At 38.7% G+C, this 15,534-nt stretch overlaps 1 long non-coding RNA gene across 12 annotated transcripts in view; it reads left to right on the forward strand.

Moving 5' to 3' along the window:
* The window catches only part of LOC106017018 (uncharacterized), a 258,004-nt gene that overhangs the window by 202,016 nt on the left and 40,454 nt on the right, over window positions 1–15,534 (forward strand). The window lies entirely within an intron of this gene.

Here is a 15,534-nt window from a genome sequence, read left to right on the forward strand (position 1 = left end):
CGTTTTGTCCAGTATTCCTCCAGGAATGTTTCAGGAACCAGGCATTAGGGTTACAGCTTGAGGTTAATAACGTGATAAAAATCCATGTGGTTCCCATAGAAATTTGCAGGCTGTGTTCACAGACTTTCTAATATAGATGCACATTACTGCATTTAGTGGTCCTCATACCCCCTTGTTTTGGACAGTAATCTGGATCTCTGGGCATCTAACTGCCCCAGTGGTAATGGCTGCATACCTTAACTTCCAGGATAAATTGCTGCTACCCTTATGTGTAGAAATGCTTTGTGCACAGTCAGAAAGTGAGCACTGATGTAGTCCATTTCCTCACTTCAGTCTTGTTTGTAATGGTCAAATTGGACCTAACAATGACGTAACACATGGTCTGAGTTTGCTGCTTAAGCCCAGTTGGTGAGGAAGCTTATGTGCTGGCCATTTGCAGCATCCTTCATGTTGGGTGTGTTCTGTTCAGTTCTGTGCTAAAGGAGCTAGAGGAGAGGGGAGAGAAAATGAAAGCAAGTCAAGGAGAAGAGAATGTAAGAGCATTTCTCTTCCCCTTTTCTTTCTATTTTTCTTTATTTGGTTGTTTTCAGAAGCACAGTCTTGAGTTTTTGCACTTAAATTAATCTAGTTGTTGTTAAACACTTTAAAAAGGCTACTGATATTCATCCCCCCTCCTGCCCCAGCTGCATCCTTAACCGTTCAATGTTCTCTTTTTACCCGTCGAGGGAAACATTTTTGTGTTTTCTTGAACAGTCTGCAGTTGCAGTTTGTATTTCCACCGTAAGATGGCATTGTCAGTTCCTAAATTTGTTCCACTGCCCTGGAGTGGTCAGGTGCATATCAGCACTTACCCCACGGAAGCCTTGTGTAGCTGCTAGGATCACTAGAGGAGGAAGTGCGGTGTAGCTATGGAAAGAGACAAATTTTGTAAACCTTCTCCAAGCAAGTGTCAGGAATAAAAATATGTTCTTTAACGATAAATGTAAAGGTCAAACAAAAAATCTCTGTTCCCAGAGAGACTGCCGCTCTGAAAATGATACCAAAGGCGATTTTAGTTTAAAGTACTTAAGAATATGCAAAAAACAAAGTGAGAATTTGACATTTTAAAAGGGCACCGGCAAGGTATTTTTCATGTTCCTCAGAGTGATGGGCCTGATCCTCAATTAGTGCTGCAAAGTGGTCAGGGCACCTAAGAAATAGGTGTTGATTCTGGCAGCAGGCTATTCTATGCATATCTCCAAAACCAGATTAGAAGAGCCATGGCACCATCACATCTTAAATGGACAGTTCTGAGAGTCCACTGTGGCAATCCCAGGTCATCTAATAGATGTCCTAGACATGTCCCCTGTTCTTCCTGCCAACTGCAAGGAGGTGGTTGGGCATAAGGCTTTAGACTACCGAGGAACTCCTAAGCTCATTCCTTGCTCTGGGGTGTGAATTACAGAAAAGGATCTAAGCATAAGTTTACCGTCATTCCTGTTTATTAAAAGAGCACTGTTTTTTCAGATCACTCAGTGTTCTAAGAATAAAGGAACAGGAATTATGTGTCCTAGCTATTGCACAAACTACTGGAATTTTAATGTCTGAATGTCTCCATCCCTTGTGCTATCTGCTCTGACTCATCCTTGCCTCACCTTGCGTCAAGGTTATTATTTTCACTTCTCTTCTTTCTTACTTTTTACGTTCGTAGCTCTTTTTTTTTTTTTTTTTGTAGTACTGCCTTCTGTTTTTCAGCAGGGGTATTTATGCTAGTGTACTTTATGACAATAGCACAGGCCAGTTTATTGATCCTGATGGGAACATTCACTTCATTAAGGTCATTCATTTGCTTACGTGTTTGGCTGAATTGATGCTTCTCAGTGTTTCGTTTGTTTTGAACATGTGCATAAAGTTGAGCACAGAGTCCTTTCATCAACCAGCTGATTGGAGTGTTTCCTCTGTTGTCTTAACCCCTTCACCTGATTCACTGGATTCACTTGAGAGGTATGGGTCTATTCTGTAATGTACAGGTCTTGAACAGAAGTTTTAGCCCAAGATACATACCCATATCTACATTCCCAGCAGTTTACAGAATTAATATTTATTCCAGAGCATCAAAAATGAAGCAAGTTAAGAACAAATATGCATATGTTACTATAATTCAATCCATACTTTTTTTAAAAAAGCGTTTTTAATTTTGCGTTGCCTGATTGACCAGAGATGTGAAAATAGTACACACACACACACATAATTGTTTTCCTATATTCCCCTTCAGAAGACCCAGATGCACAATTGCTTGGTGTTCAAGGCCAATTTTCTTGCCTTCTACATGGAGAGTCTTCCCCTTCATTTATACAAACACCAATTAATTGTGGGACACAAAGTAACAGGGATGAAGAAGAGAGTGGGAACTTCTTAAAATGGTTACAAAAAAGTAAACTGTTTGCCACTCATGAAAAATTAACAGTATAATCTAAAATAAAGTGTCACTGCTTACATAAAAAGACAAATATCTACAAGTTTGTGGTGTTTATACGGTGTAACCAGAATGCTGTTTTATTGCTTACCAACTAACGATTTTATTGTTGATTTTGGTAATCAACTACTCTTGTATCTTGCAAAATCAATAAAAAGTTTCAGTATATTTTACAGTGGTACTTTAAGTGCTCAGATAGTACATTTTTTTCAGTTTACTTGTATTTCAGATAACACAGTGCAACCTTATAACACCTTCCTTCGATAAGTCTTCAGGGTTTCCAGAGGAAGGCCTGGGATGCAATTTCAATGTTTTGTCCAAACATTTTAGATCTAAAAGTAATTTGTTAAAATACCTGAGTGTGGTATATTGAGTTTCAGAGTGCATCTTTCTAGCTATGTTTCCATCTGTTATATCAACTCCAATGAATGTAGTACAGATTCTTCATGGATGTCACCTTCCAGAAGTCAAATCATACAGATGATAGGTGCACACTAAAATAATTAATCTATTGTTTTTGTCAAATTTGGACAGATCAGTCTAGGAACATATCAGTTAAAAGCACTTTTTTCTTCTTAATGATCTTTTTACATCCATTGTAGGTTATGAAATACAGTCACAAACTTATTGTAGCTTTTCTGAGTCCACTTACTTTTGAAGGGGCAGATGAATTTTCTTCATTTCCTCAAGCTTTTTTTTTAAATTTTATTTCTTTTTTTTTTTTTTTTGTCTCTGATAGCAGAATTGACTACTATGTGTGTTCATTTTCTTTTTGAGTTTTCTGACAAAATGTTATCACCTTGGGAAAATCATGTAATTATTCTGTATTTGAATTACTTCAGCCACAGAATGGAATATTTCATACTACAGAGAAGTGCTCGGAAGATGCAGCACTTCAACATTTTTATGGTGGCAGCATGAGAATCAAGAGGTAGGAAAACCATTCTTCTTTCACTTTTTATTTCAGTGCCTGACAGGAGAGTTCAGGAATACAATTGACTGGAAAATTTTCAGCAGCATTTTGTTGAAATCTTTATTGGATATGAAATGTTTCAAATAAAGCATTTTGACTAGTGTTTCCAGTGTGGAAACATGCCTTGATTCCTAGCAGGCTGCTGACATCCTTTTGTACACAATCCATACGCACTGGGACTCAGTTTCCAAATTCTGTTCTGCAGAGCTAACATTTGAAGCTTTTTGAACACTTTTGAAGGTGTTGGATGAACTTTCCAGGGTCTCCAGCTCCAAGGTATACAAGGCTATATACAAGGTATATAGCCAGTTGGAAGCAGATGAGTAAGCTGTTTCCAAGATACCCAGTTTAGAACGTGGAGTTAAAAAGTTAGAGCTAGAGAATCTGGGGACTCCAGTCAATCATTCTACCCCTGTGGGTGACAAAAAAAAAAGGACACCTTAAGTTGGAAATATTGTATTTCAGCATTTTAAAAAATGCATCCACCTTCCAAGTTCCTATTTCTGTGTTGGAACAACTACAGGATATTGGTTTCAGTCTTACATTAGCGAAGAGGGAATCCTGAATCTCTATGGTTCTCCATTCTTCTTCAAAATCCAGATGGAACACCAAATGCCTGATAGTTTTTAAATTATTATAAATATTTATTACTTTTAACTGTTGACATCTTGCAGTTTATAATTTGTTACTCATGATGAATTTCTGATTATGAGCTCATAAATGCACAGCTATCTCATTGAGTCGCGTGATCATCTCTAGTGAGTGTTCCAGCACTGCTTTCTAATAAAGTAGCAGAGGATTGTCATGGCTTTATCCAACAAGCAGCCCTGTCACTCAGATGTGTTACTAACATTGTATTACTCGTGTTTTTATGACTGTTTTCCTGACAGTGCAAGAATTAGATTGACCTGCTCTTCTCAAGTCAATCTCACAAAGAGAGTAGGACATAGGGCAAAACCTCTTAGGACATTAGGAAGCATTAGTTGCTTCTCTCGCACGAATGTTCAGTCTTCATCTGCAGAAATTGACTGGTACAATACAACACTCCTGTAAGAGTTTTGAAATGCATTGCTACTTGGCTGAGGTCAGAGAAAATGGCACTGGGGGTCAGACTGTGCATTTTGTTTTTATCCATATACGATCAATGTGCTGATGTACCCTGTCTTTGACCTGCTTTCAGTGAACAACCAAGCAGGGCTGATGAACAGTTTATAGCATGAACCACGTTCTTAAGTTGTACTGACCTAAAAAGAATTTTTTTCAAGTTAGGAATAAGACATAGAAATGTGATCCTTCGTGTGGAATGTCTAAGATACTTTTCAGTTATTGTACAGCTTAAAGTATTTAATCCTAAATTTAACTACTGCTGTTTCTTTTACAAAAATTCTGTAAGTTCAATCACAGTCTTTCCTCAAATACCCAGCATGTATCCTTTGTATGTTAGTACAGTCTGGTTGCAAACACTATATATACCACTTCACATAGCTGTCTTTGTGAGTCAATGCACCTTGTGTAGAAGCTGCACTCGTGTTAGTCAGAAAGCTGAACCACGAGAGCAATGTGAACGTTACAGTGTGGTGATCTTATGCATCAGATATTGATAAATGGATGTAACTCAGCTTTACCTGAATTACTGAGAATTAACAAGCAAAAAGAGAGAACTAGGTAAATAAGATCTCTTTTCAAAGAGACCTTAACTCAAAGGCACCTTAATTTCTTGTAAGACCTAGCAAATTAAAAGAAGCAGTGGGACAGTTATTATTCCCAAGTCTCATCCTTTTTACCCAAAAAGTAAGTAGGATTCCAGTGCTATGTGACATTAGCCTTCTTTTTCAATAACTTTACTGTACAAAGTACTTGACCATAGCTAAAATACTGTATACACAGCGTACAGAGGTTCTCTCAAATCCTTCTGTTAGTGTTTCTGAAACACAAGAACTATTCTGTAAAGTAAGTGAAAGGCCCAACAAATTTAAATGCTAACAATAGAATGAAAGCAATTGTTTCCGTTTAACTGGTGGTTTCAGAAGCCTACAGAAGACTGCTTTCATATATTTGTTTTTTAAAAGTTTACAGAAGAAACTGTTGACTTACCTGGTTAAATACACAAAAGCATATTTGTTATGATTCTGAAGCTCAGAAGTTTTTTAGTAAATGTTTTGGAGAAAACGTTAGATCATGGCACCCCGGAGCTATGGAAGCTAGATATCCTGTAAGTTAATACCCTGTGGTAAATTCAGTTTGATCGGTAAGAGGCTGTAAGCAGCAACTAGTGTGGTTGTTAATGAAGTTTCTGTCCTAGGTGGACTGCCTGGTGTCTAATAAGAGGTCACTTTGCAGCTTTTCTGTCGGTCTTTAATACTTTCTTGACATTTTTAGGAGCCTAATTACCTTTGAGTCATCTAATCTTCTTTTAAATTTGGTTGAAATCAGCCAGTGGGTTCCAAAGTCATTGGACAAAGGCCCGTCACAGCTTAATGACACAAGCTTTGTTTCCATGGGGAGGAAAAAAAAAAAAAAAGGAATAAAAAACCTCTCTGGGTTCATGTCACTGCTGGGGGGAGCAGCCTGTCAGTGGCGTATCTATGGCTGAAATAGAGCACCTTACAGTGACACATTGGACTGCAAGTACTGTTCCCAGGAGCTGAGACCACTCATAGCAAAGTTTTTGGAAGCCTAGATCCAGCTCAGACTAACTGAACACTATTTCACTGTGGTTGACTATACAGAGGTTAAAAGTTAAATGCCTTTTCCTTAGAGGATGAACAGGTGTTGCCAGACTCTCCTAGAAAAGGCAAATGGGGCCTTAGCAACAGAGATGAACACAGGTGTAGCTCATTACTTCCTCAGCAATGGCCCCAAAGAAGAAACAGGTTTTACAGCAAGCTTCTGTTAGTATTCAGAGAAATCAACCTTTTTTTTCTTGGAGTTCTGGATGAAGGAAGCCTATGGGAGCTGATCCTGGAGCCTAAAACCGTGAGTTGTTTCTTCATTACCTTCCTTTGCCCGCCTAGTATGACTGAGCAGCAATCCAATTTAGAGCATGCGGGCTATGGATAACTCAAAGTGATTTTGTACTGAAAGCTGCTTGTTGCCTCTCATGTGGTCCTGGCAATTGCTTAGGAAAAAGTATAGTTTCAATCAGAAAACTGCTTCATAAAATGTTCCCCAGCTGGATTATTATCCAATCAGATGTTATAAAGCCTAGGACATTCCTCCATAAACACATCATGATTACCCTTAATATAGGGCATACCTGGTAGTTGTACTATATGTGAAATGATTAGATGTAAGCTACAAATGCCTACTTTTTTTCTTGGGGGGGAAAAAAAAAAAAAAAAAAAGACTCGTGTGTGGCTAGTCTAGTGGGAGTCTGAATGCTCTTTTTGTGTGCTTGTACTGTAGTGATAAGTAAAAAGCTTTAGTAAAGACTGTTGCTCCACTAATCACTGTCCATCTCCAAAATAAAGAAATGTCCTAGAATGTCCCAAAATAAAGAAATGCCAGAAGAAATTTCAGCCTAACCATGAGATAAAAGAAAAGGTGGATGTGAATAAAAGACAGAGAGGAAGAGGGCTGAGGAGATGAATTTGTTACCAGTTATGCAAGATACAAACATGACCTACATTCACTAGTAGCCTTGTAAAACAAGCAACAACAAAACAACAACCAAAGACACAGTTATGCCTGTGACCATCTCCAGCTAAGATGGCAGACATTTTTTTTTGTGCATGTGTATATGAAAACTTAAATTTAACATGTGAATGGTGTGTTACTTCAAGAACCCAGGAGCATAGCTGCATAGTTCTCTATTAATGACCAATTTTTTCATCTCACTGTTGCTATCTGCCGCTTGTATAGAATGATTTAAAAATAAAAAAAATCCAGTGAGCAGTAATGATGACCCAGGCCATTCAAGGTCTTCCCCTACTTAGCATAAACACTTCTGAGCAGAAGCTGTTTATAATTTAACAGCAAAAGTCCTTGATGCCACAGGAATTTGAAGGTATGCTTTAAGTCAAAGAGAAATTAGGCTAAGGAGGAATATGGTTGAAGGATTTTTTTTGTAGTACAATTGGGGCTTTACATGCAGTTGTTTTTGATGAACTGCTTGACCCTTTCTCCAAGCCTACTGTGGTCCTAAGAAAGCTTAGCACAGGCAACAGTAGGTCTGACTAACACAGTAAGTCTTTAAAGAAGTGAAGAGTGTGTTTAGAACTATCTACATCTAAATATAGTTCAGAAAAAAAAATATGAAGTAACAAGAAATGTGACATACTCTAATTTTCAAAAGATGAAGGAAACAGCTTCTCATGTGTTGTAGATGGACTTCTTTGCACAGTGCTTTTAAGGTGACATATACGAGAATTATCCCATCCTATTTCTGGAAATGTTTAAAGGTCAGTTTGTACATCTCAGATGGGTAGTTAAGAAATTAGTCTGAAACACTGTACAGCTGTATATCAGTCTGCAATCTCCACTTTGCTTGTGAATATTGATTTGATTTATCAATGACACCGTGTCCTGGCTTATGTTTGGATGTTTCTCCCTGCTGGACAGTGTGGAGATAGGAGAGCAGACTCCACATTTCAAGCATTGAATTGCAAGTTAGCTGCAGCCAGGGAATAGTTAGGGTTTTAGGTGGGCTGCAGCCAAACAAAAACATTGACTGGCTTGAGCTGGAGGTGTGGAGAAAAGCTCACTAATTGGGGCTGAAACTTCAGAGAAGGACAACTTTGATAATAGGCTTTCAAGAGAAATTAGAAGGCTTTTCACAGGAAAATGAGGGAGGCCCTAAAGGAATGAAAGGACTGACTAAAGCAGAGATGATCAAAGGAAGTTATGGTTGGATGTTTTCATAGAGCTGATTATATCTTGTGTGGTGCCCATGAGCGTAGCATGATTTGTTTTATGAGTCTCACTGAGAATATTCTCCAACTCTCACTTTACCTGTTGCATCATTCTTAATTGGTGAAAAGCAAACCTCTAAAATGCATAATTTTGGGGAGCATGCAGTTGCTCTTTAAAAGGCTTTGAAAGAATAGCACTGTTGTGTGGACGTGGACTGTCAGACTGTAGGCTCCTAGGTCTCAGGAAAGAGTAAAAGAGAGAATATCTGAATCTTGAAAGCATGATTAGAAGTGCAGAGCTTGTGAGACACCATTGAAATCTGGTCATTGCTCACAGTTTAGAGGCACAAGATATCCAGAGAACAGCAACTTTTTGCTGAAGTCGGATAAGCATTCCAGTAGGATGCCGGCCGGGGCTGTAGAAATGATGCTTCCAAAATCCATTTGTGCAGTGCTGCCTGCTAACTTCATTCTCTATAGAACAAGGATTTTGTTCACCTCAATAAGAAAATACTTGTTTCCACTTGTTAGAACGGGGGTACTGAGAGCAGCCTGCTGCTGCAGCTCTTGTGCAAACTGCATTACTGAAGAATTTTCCTCTGTGTTTGTATACAGTTGTTAATGATCAGCCACTACTTACAATTAATTTAATTGTTGTTAAAATTAATTTTTAGTAACACTTGTGTGTGGTTTTTTGTTTGTTTGTTTTGTTTTCTTGTTTTCTTACCATTCTTGGTCAACTGTAAGGTAAAAGATGAAAATCTGAAGCATAAGGCTAAATTTCTGGAATTTGTGACTTCTCAATCTTCTGGCTTTTGCAAATAATTTACAACAGAACCTCTGAAAACATTCACTAATTTTGTTTGTTTGTTCTGTTTATTGGTTTATTTAAGAATCTGTATTTCTGGTTTGCTAAGCTCTCTGAGGTTAGTTATATCTGAAAGTAAAAGCTTCCCATTTGAAGATCTCTTTGCAGATTATGAGCATTTTTTGTATGGGATGTAAAGATCACATTTGTTTTTGAACCCAATTGCCTGTTATGAAATAAGCAGAAGGCAAACTGTTGCTGTTTTTTGTGTTCTGTTTATGAAATATGTAAGAATTTGATACTCTTATTTCCATGAAAGAAGTACTGGAGGGAAGAGATTGAGCATTTATTTTTTTCCTTTCCTTCTGCTTGATTATTTGGGAAGACTTTCTCTAAATCTCTGACATTGATGAGAGCCATTTGAGAAGCTCCCCTTAGCCAGGACAAGTCTGGGCTCAAAAGCACAATTCCATTATTTCAGCTGGATTTTATTACTGCAAGCAGCTTACTCAGCTGCACAGTAGGAATGTTTAACCAGGGACAAGACAAACTTCGATAAGCTGCTTAATTCTGATTTGGGACTGTTCCTCCAAATCAATTGATATTGAAATAATTACTTCTCAGAATCTGTAGAGGAAAAGGATGTAAAAAGAAAATTAAAATCTAATTAAATGGGGGTAGAAAGCAGTGTCTGAGTAGACAAATCTTAAACCTTAGCAAATTTTCAAAGGTTATATTATCCTTTTTGTCCCTGGAAATCTTACTTTTTACATGTCTTCCCTCTTCTTGTACTTGTATCATAAACTTTTACCCTTCTCTTGTTACTTAAAAACTAATTTTATATATCTATATGTAATTTATGTAAATGATTTTGTTTTATTTCATATCTACATGCACATATGTGCATACACACAAATCTTTTGTAATTTGTATAAAGAAAACATAATCCAACAGGATTTATTGAGCTACCCTGGCAGTGGCAATGCCTTGAACAGGATAAGAATGGTATTGCTGTTTCTCCAAGAACAGGGATCATTATTTCAGTATTTGTAGCCAAATTTCAGCTTATGCAACTGTTCTGCTTCTTCTAATCCATTCCTTATAAACTGTAGTTGTTCTTTTCTTCACTACTAAACTGCAGGACTGCATTATAAATTCACTGTGGTGGATGAAGTAATTCATGTATAGTAGGGGCTAAGCTCTATTCTCCATTTCATTAATTTTATACTAGTTTAACTACTAACCTTGATGGAATTATAATGTTGGAGAGCCAATTTTCTGATACGTCCTAGGGGTGGGGAACAGCTCCTGTTAAGCATGTATATTTGTAATGTAAAGAGAAAAATACTTACAAAAATGAGTTTTACTTTGTCTCTTAACCCATTGCTGCTTAGTTTTCTTAAAAGCTTTTGTTGAACAAGTTTGTCAAAAAAGCCTTTTGGATATATCAACTGTTTTGCTATTCTTTCTGGTTTCTTCCAATAATTTGAAAGACAAGACTTCCCTGCACAGAGTCCAGGCTGATACCTGTCTGATACACAGATCTAAGGAGGTTGTTTTTCTGTAATTGTCCACTAATTCTATCAAATTGAATTTATTTTCTGTTTCTGATTTGATTTTTCTTCTTTGACTTAACTTCATGTAAATTATAAAGAATTTTCATATTTGCATACCAAGAAATATTATTCAGAACTGTGTATTCTTCTTCGCTCATCCAGCTTTGTGTCACTCAGCAATTCTAAGTTCATTCGCAGTCTTTGTTTGAAGTGCCAGCATCTTGGCCCCCTTACAACTCAGACAAAATCCGTCCTTCTTGTGCGGGGTTTTTCCAGGTGCATATCTAAGTGTTCTTACAAGCCAAAGAAAACAGTATTTTGGAGTTTTGTGCTTGGTGTAAATTTGTACTGGTTTCAAACTCCATCTATATTGAATAAACATGTCCTAGAAAAAGACACAATTTTCATCAGAGACTTTTAAAAGAGACTTTTGCTTTAGTGATAGGAAGAGACAAGTTCTTGTCACATTTGAGATTGGGTTTTGTTTTTAATGTTTTGTTGAAGAGTCCTTGTACAGCAAAAACATCCTCAATTCTATTATTTGTTTGAGGGAAGTGGCTTTTTTTTTCTTTTTTAATCTTTAAAATAGGTTTACCACCTACCATCAAATTTGCTTCTGAATATTCAAAATATTAATGAATATGTTGAGCTGGTGACCGAGTTAGTGATGCATTGTAGAAATGTTAAAATTTCATATAGTCCTGCTCCATTCATATAGCTCTAATGGAGAAGGCTGTATTATAGATAACTTAGATAATCTGCAGGGGAACTAAAGCAGTGACTGTGAAGGAGAATGTGGCATGGTGTCCCCCTAGGCCATGGAGCACTCCATTTGCTGCAATAGCTCCTAACTGTTATTTAGTGGGCAGCTAGTGGAAAATAAAATTGCTTCAGGCAATTGATAATCTTATTCTCTATTATTAATGTTTCCAGTCTGGGTGAAGAACTGGATAAACTAACCCCATTTCTAGTAGGGGAAGAAAATTTGATGTGAAAGGAGGGGGAGGAAAAGATCTCTATCTTCTTTTAGCAAGGTTTCTTTTGGAGGTGGGAGATACTGGTTGGTTTGGTGTTTTGTTGAGGGCAGGGAGAGAGTTAGTGTTGCTGGTAGGTTTAAGTAGTAGCTTGGACACCTGTGGCTGGTTTCAGAGATGTTGAGTTCTGCTGTCAGATGCTCACCCACAAGTGTCTTGTGGATCAAAATGATAATCCCCAGTTTGCTGGAGCTCAGAGACTTACAAAAAGCAGAATATAACAGAAGAGTACTTTGTAAAGGAACATTTCACACACTGGAAGCTGTCTGAGTTCAGCATAGCACGCTGAAATCCTCTGGGGAAATGAGAACATAGAAAGTGTATGCAAGTAAGTGATGGGATTAACAGGGTAGGTTCCCACCAAGGAAGTCTGAAAACTTTCATAGTCTTGGGTGGGAGTGTTTTTGTTGTTATTTTGTTTTGTTTTGAGAAGCTAAAATAAAGCCAGATTTACTGTGTTGAGATGATGAAATGTTATTAGTCGGTATAAATTGGATCCAGAAGAAGTTGTTGATCTGGGAATCCATGTGTCTATTTATGCCTAAATCTTTAGCAGGCGTACATACTGTTGAGTATGATGGTGAGAGGAAAAACAAAAGTGATGTATAAACAAGATGGGAGTCTGGGAGGACTGTGGAAAGAGTCCAGCAGGAAATCTTTTCTTCCAAGTTCCCCACGTAGTAGCCCTGGAGGAGACTTTCATCTCTAATAAGGAAGATTTCCCAAAGTGGTGTCATCTGTGAACTGGCTGCCCTTAGGATACAGAGAGGGATGCTTTGGAGATTATGTGATGTTTTCAGCAGGATGGTATGATGATCTTGCCTCTGGCAAATTTTTCTTTTCTTTCCAAGTCAAACTCACTGTCAGCTCTCCTCTCAGTGTGCCACCTGCTCTCCTGTGGACTGGATGCTACACATGTGCAGTGCATGTGGTTAAATCTTGTTGGATATCTCTTCCAAATTCTCTCCTGACACTTGCTAGTTCTTGACTTGGATTTAGTAAGAGACTATGACTTTTTCCAAAAAGAGAAAAGAGTTTCAGAACATGTGAACAAGAGAGTAACTGGTTGTCGCGTTAAAGGGGTGTAGCTGATTAACCGTTACGGGCCCGGTTGGATTCAGAGTACTGAACCAGTCGGACATTCACCAAAACTGGGGGTCCGTTCGGACATTCACCAAAAACGTAATAACCACCTGGGGGTCCGCTCAGACATTCACCAAAAACGTATTAACCACCTGGGGGTCCGTTCAGACATTCACCAACAATGCATTAACCGTCTGGGGGTCTGGTTAGATTCAGAACACTGAACTATCACGGATAACCACCCTCACCCTAGTTGCATTAATGAGAGCTATCACAATGCAATCAAGTATGGTTTATTACAGCAACAGATAATCAGGTTCTTTTGGATTGCCGGTGATAGTGACTATCTGCAAAAGCAAGCTAGTATGCATGAAATACACAGGTGTTACAGGTGTTCTAGGTGCGGGTTCTAGGTGTTACAGGTGTTCTAGGTGTTCTAGGTGTTACAGGTGTTCTAGGTGTTCTAGGTGTTACAGGTGCGCAGCCTAGAAATAAACGCGTTAAAAGGATCAAAGACTCTATAGAGATTTATAAGCAAATATTCAGATCTCACCCAAAGGCGTCCCAATGGGGGGGGAAGAGAGGCTCAGCCCGTCGACTGATCCCAGGAGTCAGGAGGTCCTAAGGATGTTGTATGTCCTTGGGATGGTATCTCCCCTGACGATGGTATCTTCCCTAACATCCCCTCTCTCTTGGGCCAATTTATATTATTTTCTATCTTTTAGGTGGAGCTTGAGTGGCTCTAGTCAAGCATATCTTAGTTATGATTGGTGTAAAGTTTTCCCGTTTCCGTTTAAAGTAATAGGCTCCGAGAAATTCAGAGCGCATGCTCAGTGAGGGGTGGTCGCACCTTGGAGGCGGGTAGCTTTTGGGATGGAGGTGTGTTTTGGTATTATAATGATATTATAATGAGCAAAAAGTACACTAGGGTACAGCATTTGTCAAAACATGACAGGTCTTTGGCTTAGGGTGGCAAAAAGTGCAGCTTTGTGCACAAGAACAATCGAGGCCCCACCTGATTACAGAGCCTAGCCGTGGTGTCTCCACTCCACTCTACGCTCCGTGGTGTTCCTTAGGGCTAGCACACCAAGTTTCCCCAGCGCAATAGCATCTAAGGTTGGGAGCCTAGGGAATGCTCAGATAATGCAGTTATGCCCTACCCTGAAAGCCTCTTCAATGCTGTACCTTTTCCTTAAAAGTGTGAATGTTAGTTTTATTTTCCTAGTTACTTCAGGCATTTACACCACACTGGTTAGTACTCCAGTCTAACAGGTGGATTAATTCTAAAATCTTTATTCAGTGCCTCTGTTTCTTCTGCAGACAAATGTCACGCTGAAATTACTGAGGTGAGGAAGGAGGAGGTCTGTTTGTTTCATGCAAAAAAAGCACAAATCTTGTGGGGCAGACGTGCTATCCTGGACAGACTTCAAAATTGTGCAGAATCAACAAAAATCTCTGGAGACCTTGTTGCTCATTGTGTCAGGACTGAATCCATAACTAGCAATTACAACATGTAATTCTCAGCTCTATGTGATGAATTTTCATGCTAAATAAAGTGGATCGAGTGGGTATGTGCAAATGTTGAAATTCCCATTACCAGATGGGAGTTGGAAAACTCACAAAGTGAGGGTTAGTAGTAAAACAAATCCATAAATCTGTATGTTGGGATTGCTGAAAAGCAACAAGCAGCAACGTGCAACTTCTGTTAGTGTTCCAGGACGTTAAAGTTTTGTCTGTGAGGACATAGAAAGGGGAAGATGAGAAGAACTTCACATCCAGAAGTTATCAGGAGAAAATAACTAGATGACAAGTGAGACATGTTATGATGAGAATTTTTCTTAGGTTTCTCACTGGCTCAATTTTGAAACATGAACAGAGGTAAGTCCTACCTAATTAGTAGGTAGTAACAACCGAGGTTAGGTGCTACCGAGTTAGTCTTTTGCCATATCACTTTCCAATTGAATAATTTCCTTTTGTGCATTGGCTGCAGTACCCCATGCTATTTTCCAATGCCTAATCTGTTGTGTTATTTTAAATGTACTTTTGGACGTTGTTGGACTGGGAAAGGCTCACTTGGTAATATAATTCCATTCATCCCCGATATTCAGTATTCCCTTTTACTGTCACACCTTTGATACTGGTAGGGGTTTTTAGTTACTTCTAACAATGAGGTCTATTTTATTCTGTTTGGAGAGGACTCTCTTACTGCAGGCTATTTTCATTTCTAAAGCCTGCACTGATTTTTATTTTATTTTTTTTTTCCCCTCCATTTAGCTCTGTGGCCTTACTTCTAGGGCATCTTGTCTGACTTTTTTTTTTGTGAGGACAGAAATGCCTTTAGTTGAATTCTGTAGCATAATCCTTCTAAAGCTGATCTTAGCATTTGGGTAGGCCTGTAAAACAAGATTTTCTCCTCTCTGTCTCCTAAATGCTGTCCCATGGTGTGCTGTGTGACCAGTCAGATAAAGGCCAGCTGAGGATTCTCAGGACTGGAACAAAAGGAGCAGACACAGCTAATGGTGGTTCAATAAGAAATTAATCCACTGTCTGCCGACAAGGTTTACCTCATCCTTTTCCTTCAGGGAAAAATTGATCCCCAATTGTCTTGATGCCACCGTGTCTCTGACTGTCAGATTGCTGTGAACGCACAGAACTCAATGCCCATGAACACGGTGGTTGGATGGAGATCGACTGCTTCACATCTCTGGCTTACCGTGAGAGCAGCGAGAGGTACTGCTGCTGCTTGGCAAATAGAGATCAATGGTGAACTTGCTC

Source organism: Anas platyrhynchos, chromosome 5, assembly GCF_047663525.1.
Source record: "Anas platyrhynchos isolate ZD024472 breed Pekin duck chromosome 5, IASCAAS_PekinDuck_T2T, whole genome shotgun sequence".
Lineage (NCBI taxonomy): Eukaryota > Metazoa > Chordata > Aves > Anseriformes > Anatidae > Anas > Anas platyrhynchos.